Source organism: Vicugna pacos, chromosome 5 (assembly GCF_048564905.1).
Source record: "Vicugna pacos chromosome 5, VicPac4, whole genome shotgun sequence".
Classification (NCBI taxonomy): domain Eukaryota; kingdom Metazoa; phylum Chordata; class Mammalia; order Artiodactyla; family Camelidae; genus Vicugna; species Vicugna pacos.
This window is the reverse complement of record NC_132991.1, coordinates 32,281,584-32,299,759: the sequence shown is the minus strand read 5'-3', so window position 1 is coordinate 32,299,759 and position 18,176 is coordinate 32,281,584. Positions and strand designations below refer to the sequence as shown.

At 33.5% G+C, this 18,176-nt stretch overlaps 1 long non-coding RNA gene across 6 annotated transcripts in view; it reads left to right on the top strand.

The window, feature by feature from the left end:
- Positions 1 to 18,176, top strand: part of LOC116280637 (uncharacterized) — a 459,686-nt gene that overhangs the window by 222,132 nt on the left and 219,378 nt on the right. Inside the window, exon 3 of one of the 6 annotated variants that reach the window (XR_012072590.1) lies at positions 4,255 to 4,341. The exons of the other annotated variants lie outside the window; for them this stretch is intronic. This is a non-coding gene — a long non-coding RNA (uncharacterized lncRNA). The remainder of the gene's footprint in view (positions 1 to 4,254; positions 4,342 to 18,176) is intronic. 6 annotated transcript variants of the gene reach the window in all.

Below are 18,176 nucleotides of genomic sequence, written 5' to 3'. Positions count from 1 at the left end.
AAAATGGATTTTATGAAAAAAACATTCTAACAGTGAATGCTTACAAAACCTTCCCCTGAACATCTGCAACAAATTAAATAAGCTTGTAAATATAATAAATAAGCTAACTTGAGAAGTACTAGGAAGTAAACAAAACTTGATTCTGTTTTCTTTGGCTAGCTACAAATAATTTTATTTGTAATGGTTTTTGCAATCTCTATAGTATACATGCTAGATAACTGTCTGATATAAGGGACCACCAGAGTGATTAGTTAAAAAAAAAAAAAAGGAAAAGAAAAAAAGGCAGAACCAAAATAGAAGCCCAAATTCCACACACAACACAAATTTGGAATTAGGCAGTTTTTGAGCATCTGAATGTGTGAAAATTCATTAGTTCTTTATTTTCTTTGGGCTATGCTATGGATCAAGAGTTTCCTCCAAATTTACATGTTGAAGCCCTAACCCCTTATGTGTCAGTACTGAAGACAGGGCTTTAAAAGAGTGACTGAGGGGTAACAAGGTCATAAGGGTGGAGTTCTGCTCTGAAAGAACTGGTGTCTTTACAAAAGAGGAAGAGACACCAGAGATTGCTCTCTCCCCCATGTGGGGACACAGTAAGAAGGCAGCTATTGGCAAGTCAGACACTAATTCTCACAAGAACTAGACCATGCTGGTATCCTGATCTCAGAATTCTAGCCTCCAGACTGTGAAAAAATACATTTCTGTTGTGTAAGCCACCTAGTCTATGGTGTTTTGCTATGGCAGCCCAAACCGACTAAGGCAGGCTGACTTAGCCAATGATGACACCTGTTTTAAAAGAAGTACTTCTTCCTTACTGAACCAGGTTATAAAGCTTCTTCATAGTTCAAATACTGCTAAGGGGGTTGCATAGTTGATTTCAGCTTGCTTTGAGGTTATCAGTACAGATATTTAGAAATTGTAATTAACAGATTAGTAAATTAATTGTCAGAAGCTTCATTTTTCAAGAAAGTGAACTCTACACCTTGGTAATCTCAAAGCAGTTCTCTGGGATGACACATTCCATGAAGGCAGGAGACAGCCCGTCAGGGGAATTTTAAAGATCATCACCTGTTTAAAAGACCCATGGAACCCTTCCAGTTTCTGTGAAATTGGTAACAATATCTGACTTTTAAAAACAGGAGAAATTAAACTTTCGAGCATTTTGCTATTTGAATGACCTACTCCGTGGAATTACAGCAGCAAACTAATCCTTTAGGAGCGATGGCTCTATCAATCTTTGGATTTTTCTAATGTGGAAGCTACTCAATTGCATCTCAGAAATCAGGGAGGTAATTACTCATGCAGACAGCACAAAATGAAAGAAAAAAATGCAAGTTCTGCTGAGTATCCCTTTTAGAACAAGCCGTAGAACAAGGAAAACAGCCTCTATAATCAGTCAAATTCTTCCACTAATTTTTCAGGTGTTGAAGGCTGTAGGGAGAATACATGCCATGAAAGTTAACAAAGCAAAGTGGCTTTAAGAGTGGATTTTATAGGAGAGAGAAGAAAAAGAGAAAAAGGCATTTCTTATTTCTAAGTGAGAGTTCTACTGGGAGTGAAGTTCAGTTTCTTCCAACTTTATTGCTTTAAGTAAATGTTCTAGGACTTAAATCTGGTGGTATCTTATGGGTCATTTACCAAGAGTTTCATCGCTGTATAAATTATAAATATTATACAAAAATATTAATTGGTGAGGTGAATTAATTTAGATGTTTACCTGGGGCCAGTAGGGATTTTCAAAAAAAAATCTGGTGGTTCTTACTAGGAAAGTGAATAAACTGTAGTGAAGCATTTGAGAGATGTTGCATTGGTACTTTCTAGATTATTTCAAAATTTTTAATATTCCAATAATCTAACGAATTTTAGATTTTTCTAGCAGAAAGCTCTACTTTGCCATAAAATGTTTGCCTGTAAGCATTTAAGTCACTAAGGTAGCTATGATTTCTTTTTAAAAAAGTGAAAGGAGGTGGCACCATTATTACGTAGCTGGCGGACATTGAGTTTGGCATTGCTGGACATTTTTGTCTTTAAAATAGTGCACACAAAGATTTAGTTATAAGTACTCTCTCCCTTCTACTTAACCTTCTCTATTCCCTAACCTATATTTTTCTCACTTAAGGTGTTTAATTTGAATATTTAATTTAAATTAGCATGCTTCTTCTTAGGGAAAGCAAAGGAGTGAGGGATAAGGATAAGCAAGCTGTTGATTATTGTGACCGTGGACTCCAAATATGCTGACTTCCGGTTGAAGTTCCTTTTATAGATAACTCATCTTTCAGATTGCCAGCCATATGAGAGCAATTTTGTATTATGAAGATGCTAAGAAATGATATAATTTTCTTGGACTGTTAGCTTTTCAGTGATGCTACATTACAGGGATGAGAAATAGCTTTAAAAATATTGATACTTCTAACCTCTATAAATGAGCTGGCTGTACCCTTGATTTTAGTGGTCCTTTTTTTTTTCTTTTCTGGAAGTTGGGCAGTTGTGACTTTTGCAATCATTTATAAAGCCATCAGTGACAGTAGGCCTAGAAACAGAAGGAGTGGAGTTGTAGTGCTCATCATTAGAGCTGGGCTTTTGTGTGGCCTTTAGGCTGCCGAGGTTTCATTTCAGACAGGTTCCAGATAACATAGAAGTGAGCTGCTTTTCTTCAGAAATTCAAAATTCATGAAACTGCAATGGGATACACAGATTGAGTTCTGTGTCTTCCCTCACTCTCTCTGCTTACAGTTGTTTTGTATCAAATTGTCATTTTCCGGAATAGTGAGAATCTTATTGGATGACATAGTTTATAATTAATGGAGTTCAGTCTTGATGCCTAACGTTTAAAAAAAATGAATCAGAATGCAAAGAATGTTGAAAACCAGAGGTATCAAATTAACACTCCTGTTGAAAATTTATGTAAACAAAGGATGCCAGCTAGAATCACAGGAGACGTAGGTTCATTTCTGTCCTATTGGTATTTTGAAACGTTTTGAATTTCTCTTTTTCTGTGTGCTTTTTCACATAAATAGATACAGGGGTAATACAATTGACACAAAAACACACATACACAAAATGTTATGGTGTATGAAAGGAGGGAGATTGTCACAAACAGTGTGTATATCAAGAAAATTGCCATGGAAGAAGTGACATTTGAAATGGACCTTAAAGCAGAGTTTAGGATTTCTACTGGCAGAGAGGATCTCAGTAATGCTTTAGGTAGGATAATCTGACCACAGTGTGTGGGATGGATAAATGTGAACAGGAAAAGACAAGATATGAGTGGTGCTTATGACAGTCCAACCAGGGAATATGAAAGGTGTGAACTGGGGTGGCAGCAATAAGAATGGGAAGGAGGATGTATAATGCAAAGCACATTGAAATTTGGGAATTAGCAAGGAAATTGAGAGGAAAAAGGAGAAAAGAATTAATCTACGTTTTTGAATTGAGAAACTGAAAATACGATTGAGATGTAAAATATATAGAAATGTTGAGTTTGTTATTGCAGCTAGGGAACTAGGGTTGGGAATTAAGGTTTCTATCTGAGAGCCATTTCTGTAAGTGTGATAATTGAGGCAATGGAAATGATTGTATTTTCGAAATAGAAGAATATAAAAAGAGAAGAGAAATGTCATACAGGTAGAAGTTCGGGAAATAGATTTCCAAGGTGACAGGATAAAAGGAAGTCATTCCAAGGTAACCTCACTTATGTCAGTAACTGTAACAGAGGGAATTTTCAGGGAAGCTTAGTTAAAATAATCCAAGATTTGGATATAAGAAAGAAGATGAGGACTGAGGGAGAAAACTAATCAGGGCTAAACGTTCTTTTCTAACTTCACTTATTTGTATATAGGTGAATATTCATATGTAGACGATATACAGATTTTCTTTGAGACATTCTATCTGAATAGAACAAGCTTCTTAAATAAAAAGGTTGTTCACATTGTTGGTAATTTTTACACATTTCCTTTGATTTCTATGTGGTAGAAAATAAAAGATGGCTGTTGAGAACTGGTGGCCTAAGACATTGTCCTTCTTGTTGTTGCTCATTTCCCCTTAGGCAAGTGTTTCTTCTTCTGCCTTAGCCAGTGTCTCTCTCTCTCTGTCTCTGTTTGCCTCTCTCTCTGAAACTTAGACCATAAGTTGAGCAGAGCCTCAGAAAATAGTAAATCCACTTCCAGTTAGAAGATAAACAACCTGGTAAGCATTAGAATGCTCTGAGGCCATGTCTTCCTCCACTCAGAAAACATTCACTTCTTGTTTATTCAGAAATAAAACGGCATCCTTCGAAGGAAGAAAAACATATGTGTGCCCTCAAGAGTGAACTCTCTGTCTAGTAGGAGAAAATAGCTAAAAGTGAGTCCTATCATTTTTCATTTTTGCTTTAGAAAACACAAATGCCTTTTGATATCAAAATAAGAGGGCTAAAATTTGAATAGAATACATTAATTTCTTCATACAACTAAGAAGACTTTTCCCCCCATGCTCTTAACATTCCTTGTTAAGAGAGTGAAAAAGGGAACAAAACTCTCGTAAGGAAGGAGGTAGGTAGAGAAATTGTGTTGGACATTTTGCTGGAATCCTCATATCCTATTTCCTTTATTGTCCTCTTAACACAAACAAACCACAACAGTTTTGCAACAAAACACTCAGGATGTCTATGCTCACTGAAAAAGGAATGGTGATGTTCTTACCTATGGCATATTTACTTCCTAAGTGTGAGTCACAAAAAGCTAAATACTAAATACTTCCTGATGGTCAGTAAATTGATCTCAATAGAGAGACAATATTGTTAAGAGTTTTCAGCTATACTAGCCTGTTTATTCTTCTAGATGAAATTTAGAATAATTTTCCAAATTTGAAAAGAAAAAGAAACTTACTAGGTTTTATTAGAGCTACTTTATAAACTTAGGTGATTGGTCATCAGTCAATGTTGTCTTCTTATGGAGAAATATGCCAAGTTGATTCTTTACATAGATTTTCCTTCAGAAACCCTTCACTTTTGTTGCTAGAATTATCCTTAGTCAATATTTTTCTTGCTTTCATGAGTGAGGTATTTCATTCTATTATTTACAATTGGTTTTTGATAGCATAAGAGAAAAAATATTTTTTAAAGTACACTTACGTGTTTGTCACCATTCAGCATTATACTTATTATAAAAACTACAATGTTTCCATTAACTGAAAAATAAGCTTAACCAGCAAAATGGTAAAAAAAATTAATAAAATATTAATTTGGGCTTACTATGGGGCATTATAATAAATGTTTCTTGATGATTATCTCATTTAGTCTTCAGAATAACCTGTGAAGTTGGTGCTTTTGTGGTCTATTTTAGATGAGGAGATTGACGCTTAAGAAAGTTCTTATGTGGTCACAAAGCTGGTAAGGGGGGAATTCTGAATTTGGGCTAAAGCAGTTAGACATTTTTTTTTCTTTTTTCTTTTGACATGCTTTAACCTCTATGTAAAATCCTCTTACAAACTGGTAGTGTTGATAAAATGCATATGTAATTATATACCATAATGAGATTAAACTGACTTAAGAGACATCAGAATTCTCCTTAGGGAAGGAACTTTGCTTGTTTGTTTAGAGAAACCAGGAATTATGTTTTTTGGCTGTAGAAAGTTCAAGAAAGAGAAAGAGACTATAGGAGAGTTTCTACATCCTCCAACATCAAAAATAAACAGAAACTTAGAGATGGGGAAAGCCAAACTTGTTTTTACAGACAGTGATAAGAAAGAAGAGAGAATAGCAAAGAACAAAGAGTGAGGCAGAGGTGACAAGGAGGATTACTTGGGCATTGCCGGCATCTTGGGGAAAGCCCAATCCATGGGCTTTGTCAGTTCGACCTAATTCAAGAGGACAGGTGACACTGAGGCTAAACTAATAAAGTATATACAAATCCTAAAGAATCAAGTATACATTTGTGTTTGTCATTTTCTTACTAATTTGAGAGCCATTTTTGCACTAAACAAAGGTAAGTATTATGAAAAATAAAACTCTATTTTGATGTTATAGGAGATGAGAGCAAGCTTCAAACTGATGAAAAGCATAGTAGGAATATTTGACTTGACCTTGGGCAACTGACATGTTTTGTCTGATGGTGAACTGAACATTAAATCCATAGTTTATATAACTAACAACTTGTAAGGAGAACACAGAATGATTCCATTCATTGTTGTAACAGGCCACCTTCATATACTCTGTTTTTCATGCTAATTATTGTCAAAAATTATTTTGAGTTTTGTCAGAAGACAATTACACTATCAGCAGATAATGTTACCTCCTCTTTACCTCCTCTTTTCTTGGTAAAGTAAATGGTTTATCATATAGGTGAGAACACTTCCTGCTGGTTTACTTAGAACGTTTTATTTAAATTTCCAATCAGAAATTGGTATTGTATTTTTTTAAGCTCCTTGTTAATATTTATTGAAACAGTTGTTATATTTCTGAAAATTTGTATAATTTGTTATTTCTTAGTATGAAATAATAATTGCATATAAATACTACTTGATTGCAGTGAATTCTCATAATACTGTTTAAATTTAGTTGTCCTTATTTTATTTAGCATTACTTATCTGTGTTTATAAGTAAAAGCCACTTAGTTTTCCTATTTTTACAAAACTTCAACGTTTTGGAATGGAAGATATACTAACATAATAAAAGTAAGCTCATCTTAGCTAAGGGGAAGCAATAGAAAGATCTGTTTCTTAAAAAACTGAAAGAACTCACCAGTAAAATAGGGTTACTTTGGTGAAAGCAAAAATGTAAAGCAAAAAAGTAAAAAACAAAAAACAAAACCCCAAATCCACTCATGGCTGTATATAATAGTGTTTTTGTATTTTTAAATAAGTATTAAAATAAAAACTTTTGTACTTTATTTTTTTGAAGTAACTTTTTTCATTACTTTCTTTTATTGGTGTATACTTTCAACAGCATATCATTTCATTAGAATCAGGAATTGGATGTGCTGAATAATTAAATTATTTTTTGTTAATTCACTAATTTTTGTCTTTAATTTTTATTTTTCTTTGCATTCCTTGGGCTAATGTTGCCTTTTTTCCTACCTTCTAGGGCTGCATATTTATTTATTTTTAATCCTAATTTTAGAAATAAAAACATTATATAGCTGTGAATTTACCATTGAACACCATTCTTACAAAATTCCACAGGCTGAGTTGTATGAATTTTATTTTTGTTACTCTTTGGATCAGTGTATAATTTTCATTTCTTTTTTGACTAATTGTTGAAGAGAATTATAATTTTATTTCCAATTTTTTGAGAATATTATTATTGTTATTATTGTAAGTTTTATTATCTGTTTTTAGTTTATGGCACTGTGAGTAAGAGAATACAGTCAGAATTCTCTTTATGTTTTGAATTATATTGAGTTTCTTTTGTGTAACTTATTATAAGATTACTTTCCATTTGCAGTCATTACAAAATATTATTTTTCCCATGTTGTATAAAACATGCTTGAGCCTATTTACACTCAATAGTTTGTATCTCCATTCCCATTTTTATTTCTAAGACTTTTGCTTTATATATTTTGATAGTAATGGCTGTATCACCTTGTGGTAGTCAGAATGGATCTCAAAATTGCTTACCTCCTAATCTATAGGACCTATGAATATGTTACCTAATATGCAAAAGGGACTTTGCAGAGGTGATTATGTTAAGAAGTTTGAGGTAGGAAGATTATTCTGAATTATTCTGCTGGACCCACTGTAATTATTAGGGTCATGTAAGTGGACAAGGGAGGCAAGTGAGTGAGTGTGAGAGTGATGTGATGGGAGAAAGACTTGATTAGCCATTGTTGGCTGTGAAGATAGAGGAAGATGTTATAAACCAAGGAATGCTGACAGCCTCTAGGAGCATGGGTTTCACTAGGCTAAAATTAGTGTCAGCAGGATTGTGTTCCTTCTGAAGCCTCTAAGGGGGATGTACTCCCTTTTCTAGCTTTTAGAGATGCTTAGAAGTCTCAGATGAAAATGTTAACTATTATAAAACATATTTTTAAATAGGAAAAAATACAATTATACATTCATGGATGGTGTGTTAATAATGAAGTGGCTAGGAAACAGATGGCCCATCACAAGGAGAGATCTTTACCAAAGTGCAGGTGGGTATAGGGCAACTTCAATGCAGTTAAGACTCATTTACAACAAGGTACCACCATCACTCTTTTCCCTTTCTCCAATTTCTTGCTGGGCTGCCATTGGTGGAAGCCTATTGAAAGTCAAAGGACAAGGCGTTTTTTATCCCAGATCAATCTCCCAGGACACAGAAGAGGGTGGAGAGAGTGGGTGGTATATCTCCAGGGTAAACCAAGAATATGCAGCTCAGGGAAGAAAAATGCATGGCTCCCTGCATAAACCAGGCTTTTTATCCACTCAGGTCTTTATCAGAACTATTAGCAAGCATTAGAATACTTTGGTGAAAAAAATGGAAGTGAAACCCATTTGGACCTCCTAAATGCAAGATAATAAATTTGTGTTGTTTCAAGCCACTAAGTTTGTGGTAATATTTTTTATAGCAGCAAAGGAAACTAAAACTTGCCTGTGTTAATACACACAATTAATACTTGTATGTGCACGAACTCATTCACTCACATCTGGCATTTGGGTTGGGTGACTCAAAGACTAGGACTACTGACTAGAACACCTTCTTAAGTTCTTTTCATAAGTTTGGCTTTCTCATTGCAGCATCCTCAGAACAGGTGGACAGTTATAGAGGATTAGAGCCCCAAGAATGAGCATTCTGATGAAGCTGCTTTGTCTTTTATGGTACAGCCTTGGAATGTACACAGCATTACTCTGCTATACTCTATTGGCTAAGCAGTCACAAGGCTGCCCAAATTCTAGGGGAAGATTCATAGATCTGATCTCTTCCTGGGAGGGTGGCAAAGACCTTTCAACAAAGTATTTAAACCCAGTGTTTTAAAACTACCATAAATGGTTTGTCTTTTTCCTATTGATTTTTGCTCTTTGCTTATTATGTCTATGAACCATTTGTATGTTACGATTATTGAAAATGTTTTTGACCAGGCTGCCATCTTTCCTCATATCTTATTTTTGAAATTAAAAATGTATTTAGCCAAGGGGGCGGAGGGTGGGAAGGGATAGACGGGATTTCAAAATTGTAAAATAGATAAACAAGATTATACTGTATCTCACAGGGAAATATACACAAGATCTTATGATAGCTCACAGAGAAAAAAATGTGACAATGAATATATATATGTTCACGTATGACTGAAAAATTGTGCTCTACACTGGAATTTGACACAACATTGTAAAATGATTATAAATCAATAAAAAATGTTAAAAAATCATATTTAAAGAAAAATGAGTAAAAATGAACCAAATAACTGCATTTTCAGAGATTGTCTGGGATCAGATCTGATTTGCTCATAGATGGCAGCTCAATCTGAAGGCTAAGCAGGAAGAACATCATGGTAAGATTTCAGGGTAACTGAAAGAAACCCTGCAAGAAAGTTGAGAAAGTTCAGGAAGGAAAGAATTGAATACTATTTGATATAATCACATTTATATTGACGTCAGCATTTTATTCTGTCTCTGTTAATCCCTTTTTTCAAAATTTTAAAAAAGTTGTTGTGTTGTCTCTGAGATTCTATAATTAATGCTTGAACCAAATCTAATTTTGGGATATTTCTTGGCAATGGAAACTACATATTGATAGCATCAAACTATCACAATTAACAAACACTTTTTTCTTTTTTTTAGATTTCAACAGAATTTGTTTTTTTTATTTAAAAAAATTTTTTATTGAGTTATAGTCATTTTACAATGTTGCATCAAATTCCAGTGTAGAGCACAATTTTTCAGTTATACATAAACATACATGTATTCACTGTCACATTTTTTTCGCTGTGAGCTACCACAAGATCTTGCATATATTTCCCTCAGAATTTGTTTTATTTAATTCTAGGTCATTTATTTTTTATAACTTGGCAGAGAAAGAATTTATTTTAAAGTACTTATTAAAAGAGGTTACATTTAAATAAATATGAATTGAATTATAAGTTTCTCTGTATTCAAGTTTGTATCTTCAAGGATTGGAATTTCACTTATACTTTTTGAACAAATCTGTAAGTTAATAGATACACTGTTTTATATGATAAAATATAAACAATTTTTAATCATCTTGCAGAAAGGCTTCAAAAGAGACATTAATTAATAAATATGGATCAATGTTCAAAACCTAATGTTCTTTTAAGAAAGATCACCTATTTAGCACTCATGTATTTAACACATATATGCTTCAATATATTTGATTAGGACATTAATAAAACCTTATTGCTTATATTAGCATCCACTTGTATAAAACAATTAACAGGCAAGAAGAACCAGGCACAATACATTAATCACTGATACAAAAGCAGAACAATTTAAAGAATTTGTTAAAGATAATCACTTTTGATAAAATAGGAAAATGAGATGTAATATTATTCTTTTAATTAGTCTACATACATGAAAGTGTAAGAGGATGATGTTCAAAGATCATATAAAATGAGAGGAGGAAGGGCTTTGTCATAGCCAAATTTATAAGCCAAAATGATTACGCTTTGTGTGTTAGGAAAAGACCAGGGTCTTCATTATAATGATAAATAGTGTGTTTAAGCAACTGGTCATGTCTAAAAAGTGTTTGTTTATTTTCAAAGAACGCATATATTTACCATTTTAGAATTCTTTTTAGATTGCTCCCAGATAATTTGGATCCCACAAAGGGAAGATAAATAGTAATGTTGTTCTGAAGATACCTCAGATACAGAAAATTTAAATTTGGCCCAGCAATATGCCACACAACTTTTGGCTTTCCAAAGAGGTGTTTTAGATGCTTCCCACTGCAGCTGTGTTTTTGTCAAGATATCAAGGGCCTGCTACTGCAACTCCTAGAGACTATACTTAAAGTGATACATTTTAATAAAAAAAATTCCCTAAATGGTTTATTGTCAACTTCTGGCAACAGGATAACCCCTGTGGAAAAACTGTATCAGAGAGGGCAAATCCCCACTAACCTAATGCACAACTGGAGAGATCCCCAGCAAAGTGTATCTCTTATACATTAGGGCATTGCAGCCAAAAAGCAACTGGCAAGAGTGCCCTCATAATGGTTTAGCAGTTTGGTTGTTAATCTGGAAAACTTAGAAGACATGGGGGAAAGAAAATTCTGATAGCAGTGAGGATGCATGAGATATTGTGGCTCATAAGATGTTATTGGAGAGAGATGTCTTGGGTTTGTCCTTAAATGGAGGAATCCCAAGGAGACAAAGAGTAAGAGTAGAGTCCTTGGTCAGTATTTATAGAATGACTGAATCAGAAATAAATGTGAAAGATGAGAAGAGGGTGTTCACCCTTTTTTATTGAGCACCTACTATTTTTTAAAGGTTTTGTATTAGATGCTGTAGATACATACTCATTTCCACCAGATTCCATTGGCCAAAGTTGTGATAAGGACACACCTGATTGCAGGTGAGGCTGGAAAATGCTGTTAAACCATGTAAACAGAAAGAAAAGGAACGTTATTGGTGGAAGCATAGGGTACTCCTGCCAGAGTTTACTTTCTTATCATATACACTGAATTCTCCCTTTCAAACATAGATCACACATATCCTTCCCAAGACCCACCCTGGGAGTGTGAGAAGTTCTGTGAGTAAATCCTAATTTTGCTTTCTGGGACACACACACACATACACACACGCACACACTACATGCTGTATGTATATGAATATACTATATGTGTGTATATATGTAGATAGATAAACATAATTCTTAAATGAGAATGAATTTTGTGTGAAGTGTCAGTGTCACAACAGATACACTTTTTTCATCTCTCTTTGACAGGAAGTATTTATGTTAAAGTCTTCTCTTTCATTGAGGATGTATCCTTTAGAGGATTTTGCTTTCTGTGCTGTCTCAATTCCAACTCTTCAGCTCACATAGATCCAGGCTTTTATAATTTGTCCCTTAATGTCCATTAAATCCCAACTGCTCGGCTACTGGGTTCAGCAACAACTACACACTGCCTCTCAGTTCACACCCAGAACTAAGACAGCTGAATCTTGTGTTCACTTCCATTTCTGGTTTTCAGTTTTCCTCCAATTTCTGCCCTTGGCAAGAACTCACAAGTCTCCTGAGCTCAGCTATGCACACAAAAGGCCTTATGTTACATTTTATATATTTTTTAAAGTTTCTCATAGCAGGTGGGTTTTCATAATAGCCAGTCAGTCATATTGTTGGGAATGCAAGTCCTGGGACTGAATTTTGGAATTAGACTGTGCCATACATTTCAGGTTGTATAGGCCTGGTAACTATAAATGAAAAGATGGAGGATTGCATCAAAGAAAAATAGGTTAATTTTATAAAAGTTTCAATCTACCATGTAAGTGTTGCATTTCCCATTTTTGTAATTTTAAAGTCTTAAGAGAAAATATTTTGAATGTAATGTACTTACTTATTTCAGCATTGTTTTCTTATATGTGAGTCAACTGAGGCCAAAAAAAGTCACAGGTTTATCCAAAGATATAATACTACTTCACAGAAGAGACAGAAGCTGAATTTCCTGTCTCTCCTGACAGTATTATACTGCTTTTTTCTTTATTACCTTGAATTGATAGAAACTTTGATGAACTGAATTTAGGTTCAAATTGACTAAAATTGCTCTGATATGTTTAAAGCGATCTAAAATAATTTTCTTCTATAAAAAGAAAGTAAAATACAAAAATATTTTCAAGACTAAAATATGCATTATGATGTTAGCTACAGCAAAATGTTATTTAGTAAAAATTATTGTATCTACAGTGAGCAGGGCAGGAGAAGTAAAGCAGAAGGGAAGATTCTTCAAAGAAGATAAAAGGCCATTTACACAGAAATCTAACTTAACAATGATAATTTGTTCTTTTAATTCCACTTTTATCATAGCCAAGGTTTTCTCTCTTTTTTTTACCCCAATAATGCACCCAAGTATCCCATTCTTTCCCCAGTGGGCTTACAGATGTCCAGAACTGTTGATGGTAGCTTGTCTCTGAGTTTGGGTTGCAAGATTTAGAAAATAACGATAACAACAAGAAAACAGGACACAAAATTAAAGTGAATTTCAGGTAAATAACAAATAAATTTTAGTATAACTGTTTCCTATAAATATTGCATGAGGCATACTTATACCAAATATTTATTATTTGTCTATCTGAAATTCAGGTGTAAGTGGTAACCTATATTTTATCAGCCCAACTATGGGTGATACGTCAGAGGGGCAAGTGGACCGCAAGCAATGACAGCTGAGTGCTGAGTCCATAATTTCCTGGTTTTCTTTAAAAAAGGTTCTTCTCTCCATTTCCATTGCATGGACTCTCCACTTTAACTTTCCCTTCTCTTTTCAGTTTACCTACCTGATCCTCTTTATAATAGTGAGGAGGTAGGATATACAAAAAAAAAAAAAAGAGAGAAAAATACAGATTAACATTTCAAGCTGAAGCCCTGTTAATTTGTATCTATTTATAAAACATCTATCACACAATTTACTGATATTTTCTCCTTCAGAAACTAGAATTTCAATTTTATTCTCCATTCTTCCAATATAATTATATTTAGAGAACCAGATATTTTCCTTTCTATTTGATTGCCAAATTCACCTTAACGGTTAATAAATAAATGGAATTCTCACACTGATCCAATAATATCTCTCCAGTTACCTTTTGCCACCATGAGAAGTTTTTATTTATGACTGTACCCTCATCTGCCCTTTGGCCAACATTCAATCCATTTTATGTACATTTATGTCCATTCTGTTTTCCTCCTTTCGTAGACCTCAATCTCTCTACCAAGACCTTGATCTGTGATGTGGAACTTTGTCAAATGCTGTCTGAAAATGTAAAAGCACACTCTTCACTGCATGAGGACAAAGCCAGAGACTTCCTTTAAAGGCAGGAAGATGCTGAATGAATAAACACTGGCATTTCATGGTGGGGCTCTCTGTCAAACCAAGCTGCACCAGATATGAAATTTTGATTACAAATTTCAAGGGATGTTGTATGGAAAGGTATCATTTATCTGTTGTGTAGTAATTTCACAGATTATAATCATAGTTTTGCAGACCGTTTGTCAATGGTTGAGGAAGAAGATAGAGTAGTCTGGTTCTAAGCATTGCCTGAGACTGGACTTTGGGAGTAAAGAAGTATTTTTCTTCCTTTCTATTCAGTTAAAACTAGTTGTGTTAAAGGTCTTAGGAATAGATCAATTTGACTGCTTTATCCTGGGAGAGGCTTGATGAACTGTGAATGAATATTCAGTCTTTTTAGAGAAACATTGATTACATGTATTTCCTATTCCAATTTGCTTTGGGATGAATTCAGTTCTTCAGAACAAAGTACGTATCTCTATCTCTGTATCTCTGTATCTATCTGTCTATCTAGGAGCAAGAGTTCTGTTTTAAAAGCCAAATAAAGCTGGAAAGCTATAAAATTTCAAGACTTTTATTTAGCTAAGTTTACAGTTATAAACCTCTTCAAACTCAGTTAAAATATTGTTTAATTTCTCCTTATATTTGTTTTTACAAATAGAGTGTATAGATAATTACCCAACAGTGGCTGATAAGAGAAAGGGAAAATGTAATGTAATCTCTGTCTCTTCTCCTTTTTCTTCTCCAGTGAGTCTGAACACCCAGTGCTAGGGATCAGAATTGTGGAGAATATTTGAAATTCATTTCTTTTTACATTAAAAAACCTAAACATTCAGCTTTCTTACAAAATTTTCTGAATTTTATCTGCAACTGTTGGCATGTTTTTAAAAAACTATGTACTTCAAGTTACAGAATAAGGAACAAACATATTTAACAAACATTTTATTATGATTTTATAATCTAATGATCACTTATTTGGAAAAACAATATTTAGGTAAAACATTTTCTTTAAAAATGTTTCAAGCTCTACAGAAGTTATCTTCTTCTTTGCCTTTTCTCAGTTGTATCTATCCTCAGACTTTACTACTGCTAACAGATGGTAACTATGTATCTAATATTTTCCTATGTGTTTAGGTACATATATATCCATATAGCTTTCTTTCTTTGAATATTCTAAATATCGGAGTCCTCGAGTCTTCTAATTCTCAGTCCTGTATCCCTTTTCTGTATATTCTAGGTGTGGAGATTTTTTAAGTCCACAGATTCTTTAACACTACCTTTCCCCATTGATAGGGGATTCAAGTTGTACGAAATGAACAGATAAAATATATTATATTCAAATTTCAAAGAACCATTCACAGAGATTGTCAAATAAAAGCCACGGGCAAATAGATAAGCAACAAGGGTATATTGTATAGCACAGGGAATTATACCCATTATCTTGTAATAACTTTTAATGGAGTATAACCTGTAAAAATAATGAATCACTATGCTGTACACCTAAAACTAATGTAATATTGTGTATCAACTTATACTTCATTAAAAAAATGGGTAATTCATAAGAAAATCTCTAGAAAATTTTAATACATAAAACATAAGAGAAACTATAAATTTGATCATTAGATCATTAGATGGTAAAATTAAAATAAACCACAAATAATGTCCCATAGACTACTTAATGGAATGTTTTAAAACATTCTACATAACTCTTGGGTATAAAGATGAAAATGCAATTGAGATGGCAAACAGTTTCGAAATGAATGACAAAGTAAGTGCTTGTACACTCAACACTTGTAAGTTAAAGCCAAAGCAAAATTCAGAAAATACAATTTATCACCATAAGTTATTTATTAGAAAACAAGAAAGGTGGAAAATATCTTATGTGTTCTATAGAGGAAAAACAGGAAAAAGTCATAAATAAAATATTTCTTGAGGGCTTGTATGTGTTAACCACACTTCTAACCCATTTACGTATAAATTCATTGACACTGCAAAACAATTCTGAGGTTGGCAGTTATTATCACTATTTCATAAATAAGTTGAAGCATAAGAAACTTATGTAAGTCTCCTAAGGTCACCTTCATGGCATGTTGGGGAAGTTGGCATTGACTCTAACCTAGGATTGATAAAATGCATCATTACATTCTAAAGATTGTTCTCTGAAAGGACCAACTATAGCAACCAAACCCACAATAAGTTTGATTAAGTAAAAGAAAAAAAATTAAAAATGCAAAAATACACATTAGGAATAGAAAAGGGTAAAATTACAGATATGGGGTAGAGTTTAAAATTTTTATGGAAATACTATACCCAACTTTATAGCAATATATTTTATCATCTGGATGAAATGGAAGATATAAAATATAAGTGGATAGATAAAATGAAATTAAAAATTGACTGAGACAAAGATTTTTTTAAGCCCTCATAGACTAATATTTATAGAAGAAATTGAAGGTCTTTAAGGATTACCCTTGAAAGTAGGTGGCCCAGATTTTAGGACGAGTATATTTATTTATTACACAAATATTGATTGATCCTGTTCAAAGTAAGTCAGCCCCTTTGCAGAATGCCATACCTCTATCAGCAAAGATCAAGATGCAGATTTTTCCTTAATGTGCTTGTACTCCAACTGACCCTGTCCCTTACTTTTATGGTTACTTCCTAGAGTTCAAAGAGTCTTACCTTTTTCTGTGGCATGAACCACTTTGTCAGTCTGATGAATGCTTTGTACCTTTCTTAGAAAAAAAATTTTTTTAATACATGCACACACAAATACATGTGATCATAATACATAGGTTTACAAAGAAAACCAATTATATTTAAATGTTTTTTAGCTACAGGGTCCTTGGAGGTAAATCTTAAGAATTCCATGGAGGTTTTACAATCATACTATAGTCATTTCAATTTTATGATCCTTAAATTCCAGTGGATCTTTAGTGTTGCCCAAGAATCTCACATTTTCATAATCCATTCACTCTTCCACCCTCCTAGATGACTGTTTTCAACTCTACTCACCTCAGATCTCCCCTGCCTCCTCCAAACCCTCACACTCTGCAGTGGAAAATGCTCACTTTTGAAAATGAAACAATTAGAAGAGAATATTCTCAAGATTTAACTACTGTGTCCAGTTACTTACCTTCTTCTGTGCCCATATGCTTTACCTATTATTCTGTTATTAAATATTAAATGTCCATGCTCCTACCCAGAGCTATGTCTTCCAATAGTATATTTGATCATAGTTTACATTAAGGCTTACTCTTGGTGTTGTATGTTCTATGAGTTTGCTCAAATATACAAGGACATGTGTCCATCATTATGGTATCAGAGTATGTTCACTGTGCTAAAAATCCTCTATGTTCCACCTATTCACCTCTCCCTCCACCCTCTGCCCTTCAACCTCTGGCAACTACTAAACTTTTAATTTTTCCATAGTTTTGCCTTTTCTAGAATGTCATATAGTTGGAATCATACAGTATATAGCCTTTTCAGATTGGCTTCTATCACTGAGTTATACACATTTAAGCTCTCTCCATGTCTTTCCATGGCCTGATAGCTCATTTATTTTTTAGTGCTGAATAATATTCCATTGTCTAAATTTACCACAGTTTACTGATCCATTAACCTACTGAGGAACATCTTGGTTACTTCCAAGTTTTTCCAATTATAAAGTTGCTATGAGCATCTGTTTGCAGGTTTTTGTGAAGACATAAGTTTTCAACTCCTTTGGGAACATATCAAGGCATACAATTTCTGTATCATATGGTAGAATATGTTTAGTTTTGTGAGAAACCACCAAACTGTATTACAGAGTGGTTGTACCATTTTGCATTCCCAGCAGCAGTGAGTGAAAGTTCCTGTTGTTCTATATCCTCACCAGCATTTGGTGTTGTCAGTGTTCTGCATTTTGGCCATTCTAATACATGTTTATTCATTGTTTTAATTTGCAATATCCTAATGACTTCTGATGAGAGCATCTTTTAATTTAATTAATTGTCATCTGTATAACTTCTTTGGTGAGTTATCTGTTTAGGTTTTGAGTTCATTTAAAAATCAGGGTTTTTTTTTGTCATGTATTCACTTTATTTTTTTTTTAATTGTTGAGTATTTAGAGTTTTTTGTGTACTTTAATAATAGCTCTTTATCGTGTACATTTTTTGCAAATATTTTCTCTGACTCTGTGGTTTGTCTTATTTTCTTGACCTTGTCTTATACAGAGCGTGAGTTTTTAATTTTTATGAAGTCCAGTTTATTGATTATTTCTTTTATAGAT